The 6,685-nt window shown below is 49.2% G+C and overlaps 1 long non-coding RNA gene across 1 annotated transcript in view; it reads left to right on the top strand.

Annotated features, from left to right (window-relative positions):
• LOC143810253 (uncharacterized) overlaps nt 1-6,409 on the top strand; it is a 17,274-nt gene extending 10,865 nt beyond the window's left edge. The window contains exons 2-4 of the long non-coding RNA XR_013222718.1: nt 4,963-4,986; nt 5,064-5,143; nt 6,272-6,409. This is a non-coding gene — a long non-coding RNA (uncharacterized LOC143810253). The remainder of the gene's footprint in view (nt 1-4,962; nt 4,987-5,063; nt 5,144-6,271) is intronic.
• The last annotated feature ends 276 nt before the right edge of the window (nt 6,410-6,685 follow it).

Raw genomic sequence — 6,685 nt, 5'->3', positions numbered from 1 at the left:
CCTGTCCTATATATATACACTGCACAGTACCACTCCTCCTGTCCTGTATATATATACACTGCACAGTACCACTCCTCCTGTCCTGTATATATACACTGCACAGTACCCTCCTCCTGTCCTGTATATATACACTGCACAGTACCACTCCTCCTGTCCTGTATATATATACACTGCACAGTACCGCTCCTCCTGTATATATACACTGCACAGTACCACTCCTCCTGTCCTATATATATACACTGCACAGTACCACTCCTCCTGTCCTGTATATATATACACTGCACAGTACCACTCCTCCTGTCCTGTATATATACACTGCACAGTACCCTCCTCCTGTCCTGTATATATACACTGCACAGTACCACTCCTCCTGTCCTGTATATATATACACTGCACAGTACCGCTCCTCCTGTATATATACACTGCACAGTACCACTCCTCCTGTCCTATATATATACACTGCACAGTACCACTCCTCCTGTCCTGTATATATATACACTGCACAGTACCACTCCTCCTGTCCTGTATATATACACTGCACAGTACCCTCCTCCTGTCCTGTATATATACACTGCACAGTACCACTCCTCCTGTCCTGTATATATATACACTGCACAGTACCACTCCTCCTGTCCTGTATATATACACTGCACAGTACCACTCCTCCTGTCCTGTATATATACACTGCACAGTACCACTCCTCCTGTCCTGTATATATATACACTGCACAGTACCACTCTTCCTGTCCTGTATATATACACTGCACAGTACCACTCCTCCTGTCCTGTATATATACACTGCACAGTACCACTCCTCCTGTCCTGTATATATACACTGCACAGTACCACTCCTCCTGCATATATACACTGCACAGTACCACTCCTCCTGTTTATATACACTGCACAGTACCACTCCTCCTGTCCTGTATATATACACTGCACAGTACCACTCCTCCTGTATATACACTGCACAGTACCCTCCTCCTGTATATATACACTGCACAGTACCACTCCTCCTGTCCTGTATATATACACTGCACAGTACCACTCCTCCTGTATATATACAGTGCACAGTACCCTCCTCCTGTCCTGTATATATACACTGCACAGTACCCTCCTCCTGTCCTGTATATATACACTGCACAGTACCGCTCCTCCTGCCAATCCTGTTCCTGTCCTGTTCTCGGATAGGCGACATTGGTCTTTGGGAGGGTTAATATTGGTTTATTATTTTCAGGAATACTATGGGAAAATAAAATATATATATATTGGAAAACACATTTAAATGGATTATACCAAGTAATCCCCTTTCCCGAGAACTTTGTAGTTGCTGGGGTCCGACCGCTGGGACCCCCATGATCTCGAGAACCGGCGCTCTAAAGAAGCGATCAATCGTGGGCACTGTGGCGACATTCACACATAGCTCTTCAAATAACGCCTTTAAGAGGAGCGTTGAAGGGCACAACACAGTATAGGAAAATTCACTGATCGGGTGTGGGGGGAGTGTTAAGGTACCGTCACACTCAGCGACGCTGCAGCGATATAGACAACGAGCCGATCACTGCAGCGTCGCTGTTTAGGTCGCTGTAGAGACGTCAAACACAGCAGCTCCAGAACGATGCAGGAGCGATCCAGTGACGTAACGGCGACTCATTTATCGTTCTCACAGGTCGTTAGCTCCATGTAAAACATTGCTGACATCGTTGCTTTTGCTGTCAAACATGACGATACACGCCGACCTGACGACCAAATAAAGTTCTGGACTTCTAGCTCCGACCAGCGATATCACAGCGGGATCCAGATCGCTGCTGCGTGTCAAACACGACGAGATCGCTATCCAGGACGCTGCAACGTCACGGATCGTTGTCGTTCTCGTTGTAAAGTTGCTGAGTGTGAAGGTACCTTTATAGTCTGTGGGCTGGTGGGGTTTGTGTGGCATTGCTCCTTTTTTGTCCCAGTCCGGCCCTGGACAGCTCTGCAGGGAGGCTGCCATACTTTGTACTGGTTTTACTCCCTGCATATTGTGGGGCAGCTGAAGGGTTCAGGTAGCAGTGTCATCGCCCTGTGTTGTTCTGTAGCCCACATCCCCACACTGACTATATACAGTGGGCAACTAAGGGGTAGACAGCAGTTCCTTATGAATAGTAGGGTCAGTGGGTAAATGTGTCTACCTGTTTTACAATGGTATGGCCCAAATGTGAGCTCAGGTAAAACATTGCCAGAAGCTAAGAGGGACCAAACTTTCTTCTCTCTAGCCTCTGACATGTCCATACACAGGCACTAATGCCCTCACACTTCTGCCAGTATGTACTTATCACACCTGTCTGCCTTACTTCCTTGAGGAGGGACGGGAACCAAAGTTGACGTGTTCTAATATTGAAATCCCATTTCCCAGCTCTGGAAATTCACCACTTACGGTTGGAGGATTGGCAGTGATTGCATGGTTTAGAGGAGCACACTTCCATTTATAAGGGGTTGTCCCCGTCAGGCTGGGTTTACAGGAGGGATACCCTCCGCGAGGCTGGAGGTTGTGGTGCGTATACAGAATGTAAACTTCACTCTTGTGAACCCAGCCTACAACTAATTATGTAATGGTGCATGTATTACTAATGCAGATGACGTTTGCGTGTGTCGCCATTTCTAATTCATCTATATATTTTACTATATTATACTGCTCTGTAGTAAGCACCGTTCTGCGCCCATATGTCTGTAGTAAGCTCCGTTCTGCGCCCATATGTCTGTAGTAAGCTCCGTTCTGCGCCCATATGTCTGTAGTAAGCTCCGTTCTGCTCCTATATCTCTATAGGAAGCTCGGTTCTGCTCCAATATCTCTGTAGTAAGCTCGGTTCTGCTCCAATATGTCTGTAGTAAGCTCCATTCTGCTCCCATATGTCTGTAGTAAGCTCGGTTCTGCGCCCATATGTCTGTAGTAAGCTCCGTTCTGCACCCATATGTCTGTAGTAAGCTCCGTTCTGCTCCCATATCTCTGCAGTAAGCTCTGTTCTGCTCCTATATCTCTATAGGAAGCTCGGTTCTGCTCCAATATCTCTGTAGTAAGCTCGGTTCTGCTCCCATATCTCTGTAGTAAGCTCGGTTCTGCTCCCATATCTCTGTAGTAAGCTCGGTTCTGCTCCCATATCTATGCAGCAAGCTCAGTTCTGTTCCCATATCTCTGTACCAGCCTGTTTTTAAAGCCTGTTATGTCTGCTGCTTTAATGCAATGGCCAGAGGTAAGCAGGGAAAAGGAGGGCCACCGCAACTCGAGGGCCACTGCCTTGTGATTGCCCCCCAGGCTGAAAAGTGCCAGCCAGCCCCTGCTATGGGTAATGGGATAATCTCATTAATATATTCTACGATGAATGTCCCGCACACATTAGGGAAACTAAAATATATGCTACAATGGGAGGATGATCTGGGGCTTGTCCTGCCCCTGGAGACATGGCACAAATGTAGTGATACTCTGTCTAAAGGCAGCCACCAGACATCCTTGACTGAAACATCACTTAAAGTGTTACATAGGGCATACTACGTTCCAACAAAGCTACATGCTATATACCCACATATCTCTGAAAATTGCTTTAGGGGTTGTGATATCCCTGGTGATATGCTTCACATTTGGTGGAAATGTCCGATTGTCAAGATTTTGTGGCAAGAGGTCAAACTAATTATTGACCAGTTTTTTGGCAAACCAATACCTATGGACCCTACAGTATTTTTATTGGGCAAGAAACATCATGGGTTTTCAAAGAATTTTCAGAGATTGGTGAATACCTTTTGTATGGCAGCAAAAATTCACATAGCTGCTAAATGGAGAACTCAGTCACTGTCCATTTCAATGGTGAAGGATAGAATGAATGAGATCCTACTATGTGAACGAATCCAGGCAACCAGGGGCGATGACTGGAATGCTTTTTTCCAGATTTGGAACCCATGGCTCGACCTTGACCACGGCGCTCCACTGAATCAGGCCCTTATACGGTCTCCCTGAATTTTTAGTTTATAATGGTCTTTATTAATCTAAATTGTTCTAGTGGAGGGGGGATTGTCCAGGATCTCTATATGTGTTCAAATGTCTAAAAATACTCATATAACTCTGTTTTGTGCATTGAAATGAACCTGTGCGCACCTAACTATCGTCTCTTAATATTATATGTCACACTAGACTGCCCCCATATTTAAGTAGACTATTTTGACGTTATTTTCCCTGTTGTTCTTATCCCTAGTCTGTTTTGTCTTGTCTTCTTCGTTTGGTTTGTGAGATTGACCCTCCTTGCGGGTATCTACTACCTTTATACTTCTATTATGGTATTCTTCAATCATCTATGTGCTTCTTTGCATGGAGGGTTGTTCATGTTATATTTGGTTATGAAAAATTTCAAATAAACATATTGAAACCAAAAATTAGAATACTTTATAACACCAGAGTGAAAAATGATTTTAAAATCTGAAATGTTCCCTACTGAAATGTATGTTCAGTAAATGCACTCAGTACTTGATCAGGGCTCCATAATCATCAACATTAACAGAAATAAACACGTGTAATAGATCACTCTCTGTGTAATGACTCTATAGAATATATGAGGGGTACGTGGTTACACGGCTGTGCAGGTACAGGGATGCCGGGCGGTACACAGGTTTGGGCCACCGCAGCATCTGCTTTACCAGATACAAGAGACGCGGCATCGCATGAACAGTACATGGATTCGCCCTCTGAGGTCACGGCCGGCACACGCCATGTCCGGGGCTGGTACCACACTGGGTGCAGAGGTGGCGGCTCCAGTATACTGGCCAGTTCTTAGACTTGATCCTACAGTTTCCAGTGGAGCAGTCGCCATTTCTCTGCAGTTTCCTCTTGCTTTGTCCTTCCTTTTTCTGAATTTCTCCTCTTTTACTGCTTTTTCCTCCATGTCCAATATTGTGGCTGCCGCTCACCACTGACGCCCTCACTGGGACCAACGCACAGCGGCGCAGACTAACTCCACCACAGGTACGTTTACACGTCACAGCTAGCCTCCGCGAATGCAGAGCCGCAACAGGGCAACTAATTACACATGTTCCTTGCAGGGGTCCCCGGCTGGGGTGTGGCGCTCCTGGTGATGATATCACTGATCCTCTCATATCTGCTGCTCTGCATGATCTGCTTGGTAAGAGCCATCCCCCCAGAGACCACAGCTCCTCCCCTCACGGCCAGTAGTGGACCCCCTCGTGGCTCCTCCCCTCGCGGCCAGTAGTGGACCCCCTTGTGGCTCCTCCCCTCATGGCCAGTACTGGACCCCAGAGCGGCTCCTCCCCTCGCCGCCAGTAGTGGACCCCCTCGTGGCTCCTCCCCTCGCAGCCAGTAGTGGACCCCAGAGCGGCTCCCCCTCGCGGCCATTAGTAGACCCCCTCGTGGCTCCTCCCCTCGCGGCCAGTAGTGGACCCCAGAGCGGCTCCTCCCCTCGTGTCCAGTAGTGACTCCAGAGTGGCTCCTCCCCTCGCCGCCAGTAGTGGAACCCAGAGTGGCTCCTCCCCTCGCCACCAGTAGTGAACCCAGAGCGGCTCCTCCCCTCACCGCCAGTAGTGGAACCCAGAGTGGCTCCTCCCCTCGCCGCCAGTAGTGGAACCCAGAGTGGCTCCTCCCCTCGCCACCAGTAGTGAACCCAGAGCGGCTCCTCCCCTCACCGCCAGTAGTGGAACCCAGAGTGGCTCCTCCCCTCGCAGCCAGTAGTGAACACAGAGTGGCTCCTCCCCTCGTGGCCAGTAGTGAACCCAGAGTGGCTCCTCCCCTCGCCATCAGTAGTGGACCCCAGAGCAGCTCCTCCCCTCGCGGCCAGTAGTGAACACAGAGTGGCTCCTCCCCTCGTGGCCAGTAGTGAACCCAGAGTGGCTCCTCCCCTCGCCACCAGTAGTGGACCCCAGAGCGGCTCCTCCCCTCGCGGCCAGTAGTGGACCCCAGAGCGGCTCCTCCCCTCGCAGCCAGTAGTGGACCCCAGAGCGGCTCCTCCCCTCGCGGCCAGTAGTGGACCCCAGAGCGGCTCCTCCCCTCGCTGCCAATAGTGAACCCCAGAGCGGCTCCTTCGCATGATCCCAGTAACGGCCCCCAGGGGAGCTCCTTTCTCTCCATGTGGCAAAAACATCTGTCCTCTGTGATCATTTCCCCATTAGTGTAGAGGTTGTGCAGTAATGTGGGGGCCGGCAGTTGCACAGGGTCCCGGTGTGTCCACTTCCTGCTGGTTTGGTCAGGGGTAAGGCACCACCTATACATAGTCATAAGATTCTGTTTTCTATTACAGCCCCTGATGACGAGGCAATATAGGGGCCAATGATCCAGTGTGGAGACCACTGATCCGCCATGGGGACCACCATCACGGAGTCGCTCGTTACATTGTATCACTGCTGTATATTGTTACTTGTGAATAAAGCTGAGTTTTGACCGAATCTGTCCTGACTCTGCGTCCTGTTAACAGTGGAGAATGGGGGTCCGGCCGTGCCTAGGGACACACTGGGGGGAGTAGTTATCTGGGATCTCTGTCAACACTTAAAGTCGTACCACCACTGCATTGTGGGAGACGTAGTTCCCACAACTAGATGTATAGGTTTGGATGTGACTGCACGGCTGAATGTTAACCCACGAGCTGCCACACTGTGGCCACACCCACGAGGAGTCAGAATTGTGCACAATTATCTTTATTTAGAAAAAGGAGGAA

The sequence above is a fragment of the Ranitomeya variabilis genome, chromosome 2 (genome assembly GCF_051348905.1).
Source record: "Ranitomeya variabilis isolate aRanVar5 chromosome 2, aRanVar5.hap1, whole genome shotgun sequence".
In the NCBI taxonomy this organism is placed as follows: Eukaryota; Metazoa; Chordata; class Amphibia; order Anura; family Dendrobatidae; genus Ranitomeya; species Ranitomeya variabilis.
Note: the sequence above shows the minus strand (reverse complement) of the source record. Positions and strands in the feature narration are given on the sequence as shown.